We start from the raw sequence: 12,664 nt of genomic DNA on the forward strand, positions 1-12,664 counted from the left end.
TAGATTTCATTCATCATTGTTACTTGTTGATTCATGGATTGCCACATTCCATAGTCTTCAGTTCTGACTCAGTGCGGTTTTATGAAAATTATATTTGATCCAATCAGCTGCAAGTGTGACATGTACTTTCAAGTGTGATGCTTTGCAAGTGTGACACCTTAAGGTGTAACAGATACACACTAGTTCACAGTCTTTTATATTTATACCAGTGACTCTCCCATGGCCTTGCTCAGGGTTAATTGGAGGAAATCTTAGCTACGCTTGTTGTAACAGGTTGAGAGAGGTCACAGCCCTATGTCTCATGCAAATAAGAATAACAATCATTCTTGTAATATTGTTTTTCAGACGTTGCAGCTTTACTGCTGTATCTAGTACAAATAACATGCACTATAGTAATAGTTTTACTGATTGAGCATGGGTGGGAGATGGGGTGATGACACATTATATACAGAGATGGGTAAACATTCATGTTCAATGTTGACTTTGAATTTGGAAGTCTGAAAATATGGGACAGTCTTAATTCAAAATGTATCAAAACAATGGTGCAGTGATCTTGGAATTGAAGCCCCATTTCTACTGAATGAAGCAGACATAGAAATGGGGGAAGGTGGGAGGTCCTGTGCTCATAGTGGTACCAATACATGAAAAATACATCTTGTAGTGCAGGCAGTAGTAGCTGCATCAAGCTGCTTTTCAGGTTTACATGGTAAGACTATAGTTGTACTACTGACAAAGTCTTAGCAAGGAAGACCTGAGTTCTGCATCTTGCAGGATGTCATTCGCCATTCATAATTCCTTCAATATAAAAGAAAAATGTCAGGAACAACCCTGATGCATCTAAAATGGGATAGATAACAAGGAAAAAAATGGAAAAGAGGGAAATTTGAAATAAAAACAAAAAATACAGGAAATACGCAACAGTCTGTAGCAGACTTTTAAATTGCTTTTCTTTATGCCGAGAGGAGGCATGGGTCCAAACACTTTCCCATGGCTCATAATATACTGGTGAATTCAAATCATTCTCTTTTTTTTCATAACATCATCAGTGACCAAGGGAACAATGATATTTCACTCACTGCTATATAAGTCTCAATGCTTTTCATAACAAAGACATTTTTCAACTATAGTTTAGTGTTTTAAAAATAAATTTTACACCTTTTCGGCACTAATTCTCTCCTCCCCCCACTCTTGGATGCATTGGCTCCTTATGGTATGGTTCCATAATCAACTGTTGCCCTCCATTGCAACACCTGAATGGTCATTATGCATGTTTCTTCAGTCTAATTTTTAACATGGTTGTCTATCTGAGTTAATATGGTCTGAAGACAGGCTGCTTAGATACTGACTTACAGTTAGGAAGATTCATGCTCCTTGGACAAATTTAACTCATTCTGCTTCAAGTTTTTAGGGTTCATTTTGGACCCCCATAGAGGCATCTTAAACAGATACAACAACCTTGGTATGATATTTATTTTGAGCAGTCCAACTCTCCAAAGGACAGAAACATTAAAGGTCCTTATTGCTCAAGGTTTCCATATACCTTCTATAAGGCAGGGGAAATTAATGTCAGATGACTTTGAGAGGAGCTTGTTATAATAATTCCTAAACAGGAAAAGATGACTGGTTCCACCAGAAAAGAAAGGCCTCTCTGTGACCTCTCTTTTCAAAACCATTGCCTCAGTCTTCTCCACATTATCTTTGTACAGCAAGATATCCCCACAGCAAAGAAAGAAAGAACTTGCATTTATATAACCTTGGGATGGCCCACAGCCAGTGAAGTATTTAGAAGTGTTGTATAATTTCTGTTGTAATATAGGAAAACGTTGCAACCAATTTGCATATAGCAAAGTCCCACAAACAGCAATGGGATAATTGATCAGATAATCTGTTTTGGTGGTGCTGGTTGAGGGATAAATGCTGACTAGGACACTGGAGGGAATCTCTTGCTCTTCTTGGAATAGTACAACGGTGTGTGTGTGTGTGTGTGTGTGTGTGTGTGGGGTGGGGGGGGGGTGGGGGTTATTTCTTCAACCAGAGAAGTCACAGCTTATGTGATATAGAAGAACACTGTCTGCATAAAACTATCTTTACCTTTGTCACTATTGCTGTTGGGTCTAGAGTTCTGTACCAAGACTGCCAGCAGCTCAGTCGTGATTGTGAAGGAAAACATTGACAATGGGCATCTTTGTTGCATGCCCATGTGGAGGTGGAGAGTGGTCTAATCTATTTGTGCTCTAGGAATGGATTATAATACGTTAACTTGTGTAACGTAGTTTGTCACAAAATGGAGACACTCGATTGAGCTAAAAAACCTGGCCTATATAATCAAACACCTGCTTCACTTCAAGAGAATGCACAAGATGTCTCTCAGCCTGTGCTGAATGTATCAGACTGACAAAGTGATCTGCCTTATCAATGATCTGTAATCACTGGTTAAAACCCATATGTGGTCTGTGAATAATGAAGAATGGAACTTGGGCTAAATGATAAACTAGTGAATTAGTTACTATTTTATCCAAAGTGATCCGTTTTTCCTGGATCCTTGCCCTTTTAACAGAACAGAGATTATCATTTTCTGCCCTGTGCCAGCTTTAGCAAGAGCATCTTATAGAACTGTACTGAAAATCTGCCCAGATTTCAGATGGCTTCAAACATCTCCAGTTTCAAAATGCAAACTGAAGTTGTGGTCTCCTCCTCAGTCAGACATATAATGGGGATCGATTGTCAATAAGTTTCAATCTCCTCCAAATAGAAGCCATTACTGAGCAAAAGAAAAAATGATAGAGCACCAAAATTAGGTTATTAATTTGGGTCATATTGATGTGACTCATAATCTGGACCCTACAGTTTTTTTTTACTTTAGCTTGGAGGAAAAACTTTTACCTGTGGGACCTGGGTTTTAGTCTAGTCTAGTCTCCTTTATTGGTTGTAAAGGTCTGAAATGAAATGTGTTTGGACAGTTTCAACCTAATTTCTAGTGGATGCAAGCCCACAACACAAAATTAGCCATAATTCTTCACTAACTGGAACTAAGTTGGCAACCTCATTTAGATTAGTCAAAGGATGGAAGTGTAGGAACTATAAAATGTCACAGTGATGCAGTAGGGTGCAATTTTCTGAGAGTGAGGTTAAGGTACATTATTGGGTCAGAGTGAAAAGTACTTTACTGTGAGACTTTATTTGATACTGACACTACATGTCTGAAATGGGACTCTCTTCCATTTCCCAACATAACATCCCCTGTCTTGATGAGCACAAAATTCAAAAATAAAAAGAAATGGTTCTGGTCTGAGGTCATAGTGAAAAGCTGAAACTGATGTCATCTGTCCATTTTGCATCTAATTCATTGGCAGATTTCCAGGAATTGCAGAAACCTAAAGATATAATCAAAACAGGAGTGCAATTCCTTTTACTGCAATTCAGCAGCAACTTTGGAATGGACGTCTTTCTGGAATTTCACAACTGTCTGCAGAACTATGGGTGCCAAGAGGACATGAGGAATTACCTGGCTGATGAAAACAACATCAGCACTGAGTTCCTGTGTGGATCTCTTTAATGATCTCTGCATGTCACCATTGTTTAATGGTCACTGCATTAGGGTCAAGCAGCATACTCTCTTGTGCTTTCAGGATAAACCCCATATGTGCTTCATAATAATGAGCAGTGGAATTTTGTCTCCAACAATCATACCAACATAAAAAGTATAGCATTCCACCCAATTATAAGGAATCCTAACATCTTGGAAACCTAATTATCTGGAACTGTGTCATTAGTGCAGTAGTTCTTACAAAGCAATATTTTTAACCTGGCCTAAGAAATTGGTGTCTGATCTATACTTGTCAAAGAAGTCAAGCATCACCAGGTTCAGGGAGTAAGAAAAGCAGAGGAGGTCTTCAAGAATCTCCAAATTTTTGCTCCATTGTCAATGGCAAACGTTCTTGTGTCAACTCACCATCCAACACTGAGCGCATCCTCTATTCACTGCTCACCTTCAAACAATGTAACATGTAAAAGTGGTATGACTTGGAATGAACTAATGAAGGTTGTTGTTTGACCTGCTTTTTAAAAGTCATTGACTCCCATCAGGGGGTTATATTTTGTAGTTACTTGTTCAAATATTGATAGTAAAGTGCACCAACCACTTTTGCCTACATGAACCTTGACTTTAACAAATTATGTGCTGGGACAACCAAACAGATAATTTAGACTGAAAAGAAATTGTATTCTTTGATTCCCAAAAATAAAAACTTTTAAAGGTATCTTGGATTATCATCTTCTCGGTGAAGAGGTGGACTTTCCAGATACAGGGGTATGTTAGTAATGTCATCTCTAGCTTCTTGGACTTCTTTGATTGTAATTTGTTTCCTGGCCAAAATGGAATATGTAGGTGGACACAACAACAGAACATGCTCTCTGCTCCTCCTACTGCTTGTGCCTCCACTGTCTGAAACACTTTGAGTAAGTGGATAGGGAGAAGCAAGTACTTCAGGCAACAGTAGCTGTCTCACACTTGAGGCAAGGATTATCACTTCCCAGTCCATTCACACTGTTGATGGTGCTGTCAGCTGTTGGGGTTTGCATAACCCTTCACCCATTGTAATTTCTTTACGGAATGCATTCTGGATTGCATCGGGAACCATTTGTTTGTCTGCATAGGGCATCCTTTTTCCTGTCTTGAGAAGAGTGACACAAATTGGTGGTAGAACTTCTTAAATCACCAGAGGTGGAACCACCATTATCTCTCATAGAATTCCTAAGTCCCACATGGATATTCAAGAGTCTGAGGTGATTGTCAGACTCTTATTTACTATCTCTACCTCTCCCGCTCTAGGTCACTCTTATAATTACACTTTTGAAAATCCAAGCATGACATCATTATTACTACTACTTGATCAACTTTGTCTTCTCTTTTCAAACTTGTTGGTGTCCTGCACTCTTATGGTCGCTAACCCTCCAGGATTGTCCTGGAGTCTCCTGGAATTAAAGATTAATCTCCTGGCCAATGCTATGAGCAACCCAGCAGAGAAATCATTGGGGAATTAAATAAATTGTGTGGTTTTTTTTCCATTTTCTTTGAACACTTTTATTTATTAGTTATAAAGGTATTGGAGATGGCAAAAATGGCTGTTTGACTGGGTGGGGCGATTGGAGGTCGGAGGTCATGGCCCACTCTATAGGCCTTGACCCTTACCTTGCTTTCTCAATTATAAAAACACTGTTATCAGTATTTAAATGCTTGTTTTATATTACCAGATATACATCAACAGTGCAAGATTTGCTAATTATTAGTAGTAGTAGAAATGGAAAGCGTCTTATTGTATATAGGAGAGCTGTTAGCCCTCTCTCCTTGGTGGTAGTTTCAGAGGATGATTAAGATCTTGACAATTTGAATATTAGTAAGAGACATGTACAAACTCTTTTCTATTCAAATCATAGCCTTGTGCCAATTTTTTTTGTTCGGGAACATGAAGGAGTGGAGAACATTTGGTGAGCTGTAAAAATGCCAGTTGCTATCTTTTCAAGAACAGGGTGAAATGTTCTATTTTAATTGATGTGCTGGTTTCCTAACTGACAACGGCTGCTCATTGTCCCTTAGAGCAAGCTTTTGTCCCTTTATGTACTAGGTAGAAGACATCGTTTTGACCCATTCTTTTTATTGATCGTAGAACGAGTTATTTTTTTTGTTGGATTCTATCTACTTTAATCATTTTCAATCTGTCCTCTGTGATTCTTCAGTCTGGTCTGGATGGAACAAAGTGCTAAATCTGCAGCACCCATTCCAGTAAGCATTTGTTCAGCTAGATGTTTTTATATTTTCGAGGTTTAATGGAAACATTTTGTTATTGTGGTGAGAGGTAAAGATACAATAAACTGCAAGGCAGAGCTCACAGGCATCGTCACAGGATCTGGAAGAAATTATTTGGGATTGCAACTGATAGTGAAGTAGAGCTCACAGATGCCCCCAACTGGTCTGCAGTATTAGTTTAAGTTCAAATGAGACAGTAAGGAGTACACTCCTAAAACTTCGCGTCTAATCGAAATCTGTTCATTAAGCCAACATACTGCACAACTTTCACTGATGCTGCACTTCTACCTTGCTCTAATCATGACTTTGGAAAAGATGCAGTTAGTCCCCTAGCTGGAGGGTAAATTTTGTTGAGACTTCAAGGCATGGAGTCTCGCTTAACAGAGCACAGGTCAGAGATCAGACGCGGAGGACGGGAATGTAATCCTCCTTCACCGTGCTCCCGATTTTCCAGTCACTAATTTAAGAGCGCCTTCTGTGTCCGATTCTCAGAGCTACGGCTCTTGTTTGATTCTCTGATCGGCGCTCCTGGTGGGTGTGGCTCCGCGCTGGGTGCAGAGCCTCGCAAGATTTACACCTTGGCGTTATGGCTAAGAAATGACTACTATCAGTGTTTCAGGTGTGTGACCTCCAGAGTTCATAATGATGTAAAGTTTGTTTGTTTGTTTATTCCTAGCACCTATTTTGAAATCCCTATTTAATTCTTTCCCCTCATTCTGGGAAATAATGTTCCTTTTTTTTTCCTCCAGTGTAAATCCTTGTTAATTGCTTTTGAAATGTAATTTAAGGGGAAATTTGTCTAAATTCACACACTGGCCACAATGTTTTTCTTATTCTCTCTAAATAAGAGTGGGTGCTATATCTGTGTAGGGTGCTGATACTGTTGGTGCAGGGAATTCAGTCCTAACTCCATTTCTGTCAATCACAGTTTGTCTGGACGGCATGAGTATGGGGGAATGGTCAGCACAAACCTTAATGAAGTGCTGGATTAAGAGGAAGAGTTAATGTCCTAGGAACACAGAGCCTAGTGCAAGAGGACACATTCCTATTGCTGCCGCAGCGTCAGCTATTGGGGTCTCTGAGGAACAGTGCCTGAGAAGGTTCAGATTAATTAAGGAGGCTGCCACTGACATATGGAATGTGTTATTCCTAAGAAAGATTAGTGAGGAGCAGCAGCTGATACATCTGCTGGAAACTCAAGCACCAGAAGTAGTTGTTTTGCCCTGCACACAGTCAGTGACCATCTGGCAAAGTTGGTGACATCTGCAGGTGAAGTCTTTGTTACATATCCGCATAGCACAGGATGACCAAACATTTACCAAATCTTTATGGTACCAGTCTTGTTTATATTTTTATGTACATTGTCAGTATCTGTCTGTATGAAATACTTCCTCTGTGTTAGACGATGTCCTGACAGTGAAGAGCACACTGTGGAAGAAGTACGGTTGTTCTATTGCTGGTGGGTCTCTGTGTTAGATTCCATTAAAAACGTTGTCAATGATTACCCGATGCAAGGGAGATTGGTGCATCAGTAACTATTGAGCTGCTGGTTTATAATGCACACGCCCCTCTCCATCTTCTTGTGAGTACAGAGAATCAACAAGTGACTGGCCAGTTTGTTGCTGTTCAAGAAATATTCTCCTTTTGAAAGCAAGCCAAAAAGATCTAATTCCTGAAGTTCCTTTGCTCTGCCAGTCACTATGCAGATCCTCCGACCTATGATCTTTGACCTTTCTTCAGCTTCTGATACTTCCCCTTCATCACCCTTGTCTGATATATCATCTGATGACTCCAGTCCAATATCACAACCTATATCCGCCAGGGTACGTGTTTCTGTGAATATCAGATTGTGATGTGGTCATCGTGTGATGTGGTGCAGCCTTACTATTGGAAAGTTCTGCCACAGCATCTTTATATATTAAAAAAAAGCACATTATGAGTACGTACATAGATTTACGTAATTAGCTGAAGCTTTTACAATGCTTTTTATCATCAATGGTGTCTCCATGATAAAACTCCATTTCAAATGTGTTATAGCAAGTGCTATCTTCTGCATGGGAGGAAGAGCCACATTGTTCATGTGTTCACTGCTATGGGCATGAATAGCTTCAGTTTTGTGCCATCATCATACCTAGTCTATATAACAACAGTCACTCCACTCCAAAAACAAAGGTAATTAATTTTGTGAAATGAGATGTTCTGATGTCATGATAAGGTGCTAGAGAAATTCAAGTAATTCTTTCATTCCTTTATGTCATATCTACCCTGTGCCCATTTCTTTACCTTACCATCTTCATTAACACCTTGATCTTGTCTAATTTCATCTATGAAGTTGCTGCTCTGTATAGCAGAAAGTTATGTTTGTACTTTGACACCTTTTTAAGAACTATATAGTTCCCATCTTTGGTTATAGATGCTGCATGCCAATAATCACAGAGGAAACAATCCAGCTTCAATTCACCTCAGTACCTGATTCTGGGCACTTGCGATAATCTGTCCTAACTAAGATTGCTCAACAGTTTCTAATGCTCCATACTTGCTCTTTCTCTAACAAATTCCATTTGACCATCCAATTTATGACTGATCCAAGACTTATGGGGTGAAATTGGTCTTTGGCAGTAGTGTGACGCAGGTCAATGGAAAAGAAAATCAGGTGCAGTGTAAAACAGGCTGCTGATTCGCTATGAGCCTGTTTCTTGCTACTGTCGTAGATCAGTTTCACCCCCTTAATGTCGGACAAACAATCTGAAAGTACAGACTGCTTCTGTGCTGTCAGATTACATGTCCGACATGAAGTCTTAGATGAGTCATAACTTCATTCAACTCAGCATTAAGAAGATGAAAACCATTGTCTTTGGTCCCCGCCACAAGCTCCACTCCCTTGCTACTGACTGCGGCCCCCTACCTGGCCACTGTCTCAGGCTGAAGCAGACTGTTTGCAGCCTTGACCTGCTGTTTAACCTTGACCAGAGCTTCAAACTTCACATTCTATCCATCACCAAGACCACTTATTTCCATCTCCATATTATTGCACTCCTCTACCTCTACCTCATCCTCTCTTTAGCTGAGACCCTCATATATGGTTTTGTCACCTCCATTTTGCTGGCCTCCCATCCTCTGCCCTCTATAAACACCAACTTGTCCAAAACTCTGCTGCATGTATCCTGCCCTGTACTAAGTGCCACTCACCCATCACCCTTGTCCATGCTGACCAACAATGGCTCCCAGTTACTCTATGCATTAAATTCGCTGTCCTTATTTTTAAATCCCCCCTCACCCGAGCCTATCTCTGCAATCTCCTCCAGCTCATATCACCCTCTAAAACATTCCATTACTGTCATTCCGGCCTTCTGTTCATCCGCCTTTCCTTTGCCGCAACATCAGTGGCAGATCCTTCAGCAGCCATGATCCTACTTTGGGATTCCTTCCCAGACCTCTCTGTCTCACTACCTCTCTCTCCACGCTTAAAAATCCTCTCAAAACCTATTTCTTCAACCAAGTTTTTCATCACTCTTCCTAATATCCCCTCCCCTAGCTTGTTTCCTAATGCTTATTTGCAAAGCACCTTGGCAAGTTTCTTAACCTTAAAAGTATTATACAAATGAAGGTTATTGTTGTTGTTGTTGATCCTTTAAGGGTTGGTATGGCTTGTACCTGCCACATGTATTGGTCTGCTCCTTTACAACAATGGTAAGGGCTTGGTGTGTTTTTTCAAGTCCAAAACCCTTTCCTGGAATTCAATCCTGGACACAGCATTCACTCTCTCTGCCATAGTATCTTATGTTTGTCATGTGTCTGGCCTCCCCAGAAGTGTTTTTTGTTACATTACCAAGGCTACACATGCCCACAGGGCTTTGTCCCGGAATCGCACTTTGTGTTGCTGCCTAGCAGTTGCCATTAGTGGCAGGTGTTTTACGCTCCTCAACCTTTGTGATGCCAACCTTTAAATACTGAATAATGCTTGATGATTGCTTCAGCAGATACTTAGAGGGCCTTATTGCAGCCATGTTTTCATTGGCCGCAGAAGAATTCATGACCAGTAAAAAAAAATGGAAGACACTTCAAGTTAAATGGGAAGGAGGAACAAGTTTGTGACCAGAAAAAGCCAATTCATACGTCAGTGGACTGGATACATTTTCCACTTGCAAAGAGTCATTTTTAGGTCTTTTGTCTCAACCCATTTTAGTCCCATAGTTAAGGACAACAAAATAAAATGTTGCTTTTCACTGCAGGCAGTGTACTGCACGTCATGCGCAAGATAAAACATGCACAATGATGACAAAATATCTTGCTTCACTAAACAAAATTATGTAGGAGAAGACTGCACCAAACCTTTTGATACCACACAATAACTCCACATTGTGACTAACAAAGCCAAGTAACCAAAAATTTATCCCTTGAAAGAAAACTCAAAGAAAAATGACAAAAAAACATGATTCCCAGATATTCACCGGTATTATCCGTCAGTCACTGTGACCACTATTAAGGACTGCAACAAAATCTCCCAATTAATAAATCCCCTGGGGCTGCAAATATCCCCACAAAGTGCTGGGTTGAAAGAACCACAGTAAATACTTTCTGGCAGTGGATCTGCAGCTGCTGAACTGTGCCCTTCTGCCCTTTTCTCAATGAAGTTTGTGTAATTAAAACAAACACATCGCTATTCTGTAGCCAGATCAACTCCCCAAATGCCATCCAACAGCAATTAAACATTACAGATCACATAAGGTCACAGTAATACAGCCTCTGGCCCAAATGGCCAATTTCAGATACCCATTTATGTAGATAGATTTTTTTTCCCTGGTGGAAAACTAAGAGTTTCTGCCAGGGAAGAACAGTAAATTGAGAATCTGTAGTGGCTGATGTTCAAGTGACTTGGATTTCTTCTTCCGAGTCAATGTTCTTGCCTCCAAATCCCTATACAGCTTCGCTCCAGCCTATCTCTGCTATTTTCTCCAGCCCTGCATCTCAGCACATACCCATCACTCTTCTGACCTTGGTCTACTGCCCATCTCCCACTTCCTCACCTCCATGGTCAGTAGCAGAGCTTTCGGCTAATATTTAAGGGGAAGCTAGATAAGTACACAAAGGAGAAAGGATTAGAAGGTTATGCTGCACCTTCTATGATACGATGAATACCTGACATTTACATGGCCAGTTTCAAAAAAAAATTCTCAAGGCACTTTGTAAGAGGATTAGGTGAAACAGGGTGGGAGGAAGCTTTGTGGAGCATAAACACCGGCATAGATCAGTTGGGCCGAATGGCCTGTTTCTGTGCTGTACGGTCTATGTAATTCAATGCCCTGCATTCTGAAGCCTTCTCCCTAACCCTCTTCGATTTGCCATCTCTCTCTCTCCACCTTCAAAAATTTCAAAACTCAGATCTATGACTGTGCCTTTGATCACCTAGACTGTGCCTTTGATCACCTAGACTGTGCCTTTGATCACCCAGCTCCCTCCAACTTCCTACTCTGTGCCGACAATGTCTTTTACAAAGTGCCTTGAGAATTTTTTTTGTGAAACTGGCCATATAAATGTCAGATATTCATAGCATCATAGTAGGTACAGCACAGGAGGAGGCCATTCAGCCCATCGTGCCTGTACCGGCTCTTTGAAAGAGCTATCCAATTAGTCCCATTTCCCTGCTCTTTCCCCATAGCCCTGTAATTTTTTTCCCTTCAAGTATTTATCTAATTCCCTTTTGAAAGTTACTATTGAACCTGCTTCCACCACCCTTTCAGGCAGTGCATTCCAGATCATTACAACTTGCTGCGTAAAAAAAATGTTCCCTCATGTTGCCTCTGGCTCTTTTGCCGATCACCTTAAATTTCTGTCCTTTGGTTACCAACCCCTCTGTCAAAACTGTTCATGATTTTGAACACCTCTGTTAAATCTCCCCTTAACCTTCTCTGTTCTAAGGAGAACAACCCCAGCTTCTCCAATCTCTCCACATAACTGAAGTCCCTCATCCCTGGCACCATTCTAATAAATCTCTTCTGCATCCTCTCTAAGCCTTGACATCCTTCCTAAAGTGTGGTGCCCAGAATTGAACGCAGTAGTCCAGCTGAGGCCTCACCAGTGTTTTACAAAGGTTTAGCATAACTTCTTGCTTTTGTACTCCATACCTCTATTAATAAAGCCCAGGATCCCACATGCTTTTTAACAGCCTTCTCTACTTGTCCTGCCACCTTCAAAGATTTGTGTATGTGCACTCCCAGGTCTTTCTATTCCTTTAAAATTGTACCATTTCGTTTACATTGCCTCTCCTTAGAATTAGGAATTAGATAAGTACCTGAAAAAGAAAAATTTGCAGAGCTACGGGGAAAGAGCGGTGGAATGGGACTAACTGGATTGCTCTTGCAGAGAATTGGTGCAGGCATAGAAACATAGAAATATAGAAAATAGGAGCAAGAGTAGGCCATTCGGCCCTTAGGGCCTGCTCTGCCATTCAAAATGATCATGGCTGATCGTCTAACTCAGTACTCTGTTCCCGCTTTTTCCCCATATCCCTTGATGGGGAATGATGGGCCGAATGACTTCCTTCTTTGCTGTAACCATTCTATGATTCCTCATTCTTCCTACCAAAATGCATCACTTCACGCTCATCTGCATTAAATTTCATCTGCCATGTGTCTGGTCATTTCACCAGTTTGTCTATGTCCTCCTGAAGTCTGTTACTATCTTCCACATTGTTCACTACATTTCTGAGTTTCCTCTCATCTGCAAACTTTGAAATTATACCCGATATACCCAAGTCCAGGTCATTAATATATATCAAAAAGAGCAGTGGTCCTAATACTGACCCCTGGGGAACACCTCTGTAGACTTCCCTCCAGTCTGAAAAACAACCATTCACCA

Source organism: Heptranchias perlo, chromosome 24 (assembly GCF_035084215.1).
Source record: "Heptranchias perlo isolate sHepPer1 chromosome 24, sHepPer1.hap1, whole genome shotgun sequence".
Classification (NCBI taxonomy): Eukaryota; Metazoa; Chordata; class Chondrichthyes; order Hexanchiformes; family Hexanchidae; genus Heptranchias; species Heptranchias perlo.